At 41.0% G+C, this 5,341-nt stretch overlaps 1 long non-coding RNA gene across 1 annotated transcript; it reads left to right on the top strand.

Annotated features, from left to right (window-relative positions):
* The first annotated feature begins 1,406 nt into the window (after positions 1 to 1,406).
* LOC115580681 (uncharacterized) lies at positions 1,407 to 2,910 on the top strand. Its single transcript, XR_003983901.1, has 2 exons — positions 1,407 to 1,534; positions 2,715 to 2,910. It is a non-coding gene; the product is annotated as an uncharacterized LOC115580681 (long non-coding RNA).
* Positions 2,911 to 5,341: the final 2,431 nt, after the last annotated feature.

The raw sequence follows: 5,341 nt of genomic DNA, 5'->3' as shown, positions 1-5,341 counted from the left end.
TGGTGCAACATGAAAGAGAGACTCCCCTCTTCCTGTCCCTCAAGGACCACCAGCAGCAAAGCATTTTGAAATTGTTTTATTCAAAAACATAGCTTGTACACAATCACACATGCTGACAGTCTGGGACAACAGAGGAGAGCCTACCAGAACTGGGAGGAGCCGGCCCTTAAACTCCTGGCTTCCAGGCAGCAACCAATCAGCTCCCCGGGACCACCTGCAATCACACAAACACACCTGCAACCGACCAAATAGATAGATAGATAGATAGATAGATAGACATTGTTCTTCTATCTATCTGTCTGTTTTTATGACTCACAGTAAGGTCGTCAATCACAGTGTCAATGTTCAGTGGAACAATTTCTATTTCAAAACTCTGAAACTGTAAAATCACTTTCCTTGAACTCACTGTGGCGTCACAGTCCGAGCTTTGATGATGAGTAATGTCACCCAAAGATGTCTGTGATTGGTTAGGACTGAAACAAATGTAACCACTACAAACAAGGTGATCTCAGACAGATTGGATTAATGATCCAATGACAGTTCAGTCTGAGCAGCCTATATGAAACCTAGGTGAGAGAAAAAGACAGATAATAAATTCTTCGATTCAGAGATTGGATCAAACTGAGACTTGCATTCATGTTGGTATCTTTTAAAAGTGATTTAGTTATAAATCACACTCATGAATGAACTATACATCAATAATTGCCTGCTTGTATGCATTCTCCATGATGATAAAGATCCAGGAAAATAAAAGTTCATGGCAAAAAATAGCATACTGTCAATATTTCAGAGATTCCCAACTATGCACAAATCACGTTTAAGGGAAAAGCAAATCAATAAAACACACTTGATTTCTGCAAACTCATTAAACAATAAAAAGACAGACTGACACAGTCAGTCCGGTAGGAGCTAGCTCCACAGCCATTCATATCCGGCTTTAAGCCTCGGCCGGCGGTGCACACAAGGTCGTTGCCGGTCGCCGTCCAAGTAGGAGAAGCGCTGTGCGCGGCACAGTCACTTAGGGACCCAATGCTGAATGCACTGGCTCAACCTTCTACTAAGGGTAAGCTCTGAGGAAGCCCCAGAGCCCGACTAGCGGGAGAGATCAGCGGAGCCTGCTCACTACAGTTAATTCAAATGTACACACACGCTATTTGAAGTCCTCTGGCGTCATCCTCCTATCACTTATGGTGGCTAATATATTTTTAGCCACTAATTATGCCTGACACACAGTCACAAGCAGCACTCACTCACTCCCTCACTCACCAAACACTTTTCACATTTCCAATTGCTTTATTTTTGTAATTATTGACCTCCGTTTGGCTGAGATGTCCTGAAAAGAATTTTCATGCAGTAATACTTTCATTGAAAATTCATAAAGGGGCGGGGCTATAGGGATGACCACAGTTGATTGACAGGTCACTGTACATCTCGTTGAAATAACCGCATTGAGGAAAGACAAACGTAGATTAAACATCTTTGAAAACAGAATGGACCCAGAGGACCTACTTTAAATAGGCTACATCATTGTGAAGTAAGTTTTCATGTGGTTTCCTGGTGAGTCACTGTTTTAAACTAGAAGAGATTTTGTCCCCAATAGTTGAACTGTGCCAGTAAGCTAACCGTTAGCCTGCTCGCACAGTAGGTTAGCGGCTAACGTATAACCGTTACCGTTAGCATGAAGCTACGTAGCAATAGGATGATGTGGGGAAACCAGGTCATATTTAATTTTTCAGTGAGGCTATTTAGTAACTTTAAATCAAGTCAGTTGGCAAGAATTGACATAGCACTAGATACGGATAATGTGGGGAAACCAGGTCAAAGTTGGTTTTTTTGTGAGAGTATTTATTGAATTTAAATCAAGCCAGTTGGCAAGAATTTCATGCTAGAGCTCAAATTACAAGGAAGAGGGTATTCAACACTTCTCGGTATAGAGACAGTCTATGGCTGGAGTACTCTCTAAATCAAGATGCCTGTTACTGTTTGGCCTGCAGGCATGTTTCCCTCCTTGGAACAACTTCACATCCAAGTCATGGTTTCTAACTATAAAAAAGCCTTGTTTAACGATGCCGGGTTTAAACGTCTCTAAAAGTCTGAACAACAAGTGAATGCCATGTATGTCTGGAGTGAAATACCTTCTTCAGACTTTCAGACTTCAGACGCATTTTATTGTCATTTAAAAGGGGCATTGAGAGGATCAATATTGGACACCTTAACTGAGGGTAGAAGAAAGTTGAGGAAAATAAAGAGTTGCATAAAAACAATAACAGAGGTGCTGCTGTTAACTGCCACTCTAAATATTGTACAGAGGGGTCATGGGGAATGTGATTACTCGATCAAAAAGGGCAATTTTTAGTCCATTTTGGATGGAATTGCAAAGCATGACCCCTTTATCGTTAGAAGACTCGATGCATGTGGCAGTGCCAAGTATACCAGGCACCAAATTAAGAATGAGATTCTCCAGGAATTAGTGGAAATGGTCTTGTAGAAGCTTTTACGTGCTAAAATCAGGAGCCGCTGCTCTGATAAAAGAAAATGTGTACGTTTGGAGTCATATCAGTTAAAATTGTGTAATTTATGCCTATTTCACTGTTCTCAAAGATCACAAAGGGTAACAATTGATACACCAAAAGGAGGTTGAGGTTAAAAACACACAGGCCTAAACCTTTACCTAATACATCTAATATTGTGACTTTTTTCCTCTTTTGACACAGGACAACATGCAGAGAAAGTTTGTTCTTTTTCCTGGGAGGATAAAAGTTGCTTTCCGCAAGGGACTTAGTGGATTCTTCAGTCGGATCCAACTGGTGAAGCAAGGCTCAGCCTGAGCAGCCTACTCACACATGCTGGATTGAGCCACGATGAGTTGCTCTCCCAAACGGATCCATGAATTAAACCATTTCTCTTCTCTGTGTTGTCTGTGTTCTGGCCATGTTCCAGCCATGAATGTTATGTCTGCATGCTGGCTTTCGTACTGACATAAGGCTTCATGAATTCTTTCCTCAAAGTTGAGCGTAAGCACCAGTTATTTCTGTTCTGTTGTCTCTCTCTCTGTCTCTCTTTCTCGGCCCATTTAGGTTCCAGGGTTTTCCTATTTTAGTTTATTGTGTTAGTTTGGGCTGGAGGTTACCGCTGTTCAGTTATTTGTCTCTTTTGTTCCTTTTGACTGCGATCTTCAGCCCCCTTTTGTTTTGTCCCTGGTTTTCTTTTGGGATCATTTCAATAATTTTATAAAGCTTGTGAGTTAGCCTTTTATAGCTCATGCAATTTGGATATTTGCACAGATGATGTTGTTGTTTGAATATGACCTAATAAAACATTGATTGTGAGTTAAAATCTTGGTTCACTTGATTTCATCTTCAAGGTACTGAAGAGCTTTTTTTCATGATGAATAACTGGTCAAATATGTTTTTTTTATGTATTCATTGCTAATACTCGAGCCACACAACCTTGTTTCAACCATGGTGACCAGGAAGAAGGCAGCCACACAAGATGATTAGTTATAAAAAAGAAAAACATCAGCATGAAGTAGCGTGAAATTCATCATGTCATCAGTAATGCTTTAAATTCTGATCTTATATGAATCGGAGGCCAATGCAGTGAGACTAGGATTACTGTTCTATGATCTCGTTTTCTTGTATGTGTTAAGGCTATACTATGGGTATTTGTTCTATAGAATTCTCTATAAAGACATTAGCTAGATATTCAAAACTGAACTGATGTAGATTTTAACCCCCCTAACATATCAAATTATAATTAACTAATGGCGTAGATCAGTATCATGGATAGGTACATTAAAAACCTTGGACAGTGTGCAACAGTTGGCTGACAGTGAATTACCACTATTCAAGGGTGACTGCGCAGACACTGCCACGGCTTGTGGTCAAAAACGGACTCGTCCCTGTCTGGACACGAACACCACAGCTCCGTATCTCAGTGGCTCAGCGCATGCGCACTGTGAACATTTAAAGGTACAAGTTCTTAAACCGCTCGGCCATTGAGGTTGATGGCCTTCCCGCAGAAAAAAATACCTAGTTTATGGTGTTTTTTCAGTGTTGCGTTTCAAACATGCCTAACGTTCATCAAGGAACAACAGGGAGGAACAGTTTGTTCTTCTTTGTTTCTTTCTTTGTTCATTTGTCAGTCTTTATACACTCTTTATACTGTTCAACACACACACACACACACACGCTCAAGAACAACGTCTTTATATGTTACAGCAGCTTCATCACTGCTCATTTAGCTCCTTGTTTCCATCATAAGCCTCCACAAACCAGCTGTTTGTTTGTCCTACACCGCCTCCACCTGGAGGAGAGGAGCAGTGAGCATCTCATAGAGACCATCTAATAATCTGTGCATGAGATCTAATGTTATTTTATTAATTCCCATGGCTCTCTCAAAGATCTATTTCACGTAAAAATGTAACAGTCATTCCTGTACATTTGGGGAGTAAGAATACCTTCAGGTGTGACTTATTATCAGGTCCTTTAAACGCACTAAGTGCTGTAGCCGTGCGTAATGACTGTGCCACATAATAATAATAATACAGTAGCTGCTTTAGTTGCTAGAGGACATTGCCAATGCGCAACTCAGGTGAGAGCGAGTTTTTACCAGGGACCGTACTGTTGTTCTGGTCCTTGATGATGATGATGATGACCTATCATCAGTGGAGGGAGCGCGGGGATCCCCTCTCCTCCTCCACGAGCTCGTACACTCACTGTACGCAGAGATGCGCCTCTTGTACTCTTGCTTGAAATCATTTTGAACTTTTCCAAAGTCTGCGGCTCTGAACTCACAGCGCTTAAATCTCCGGAAACTTTCTGCCATTTCAGTTCATTCATTTTGTTGCGAAAGCCAGAAAATACTCTTGTTCATCTGTCAGATTGATTAATCATTACTTTAAGTTCACGGTCTGTAAAAATGACTCTTCTTCTTCACCTGCTTCTTTGCTTCTGAACTAAACACTGAACTAAATCCTGGCCCGTTGAATACAAACCAGGTAATTGGGGTCGTGTTTAAAAGGGTTAAAGCATTTATAGTCAATTGTGGGGATGATCAGACAGCTGGTGCACGTGCGTAAAACTTCAGGATGATTGAGATGTATGAGGAGAAGACACGTGGGGACAGACATAAGTGGGGTTTTATAAATCTGACGAGAAAACTGCGTGCGCATGTCTCCTGTACACAGGTTTCTACACATGAACATCCCTGAGTTTTATACATGTGGCCCCTGACCATCAACATCATTTCATGTTTTGATAATGACAAACTCATGATTTTAAACATGTCAGCCTTCAATATCACTTGATCCAACTCGTATCTAAGTGGTCCTATTTGGTGT

The sequence above is a fragment of the Sparus aurata genome, chromosome 4 (genome assembly GCF_900880675.1).
Source record: "Sparus aurata chromosome 4, fSpaAur1.1, whole genome shotgun sequence".
In the NCBI taxonomy this organism is placed as follows: domain Eukaryota; kingdom Metazoa; phylum Chordata; class Actinopteri; order Spariformes; family Sparidae; genus Sparus; species Sparus aurata.
Note: the sequence above shows the minus strand (reverse complement) of the source record. Positions and strands in the feature narration are given on the sequence as shown.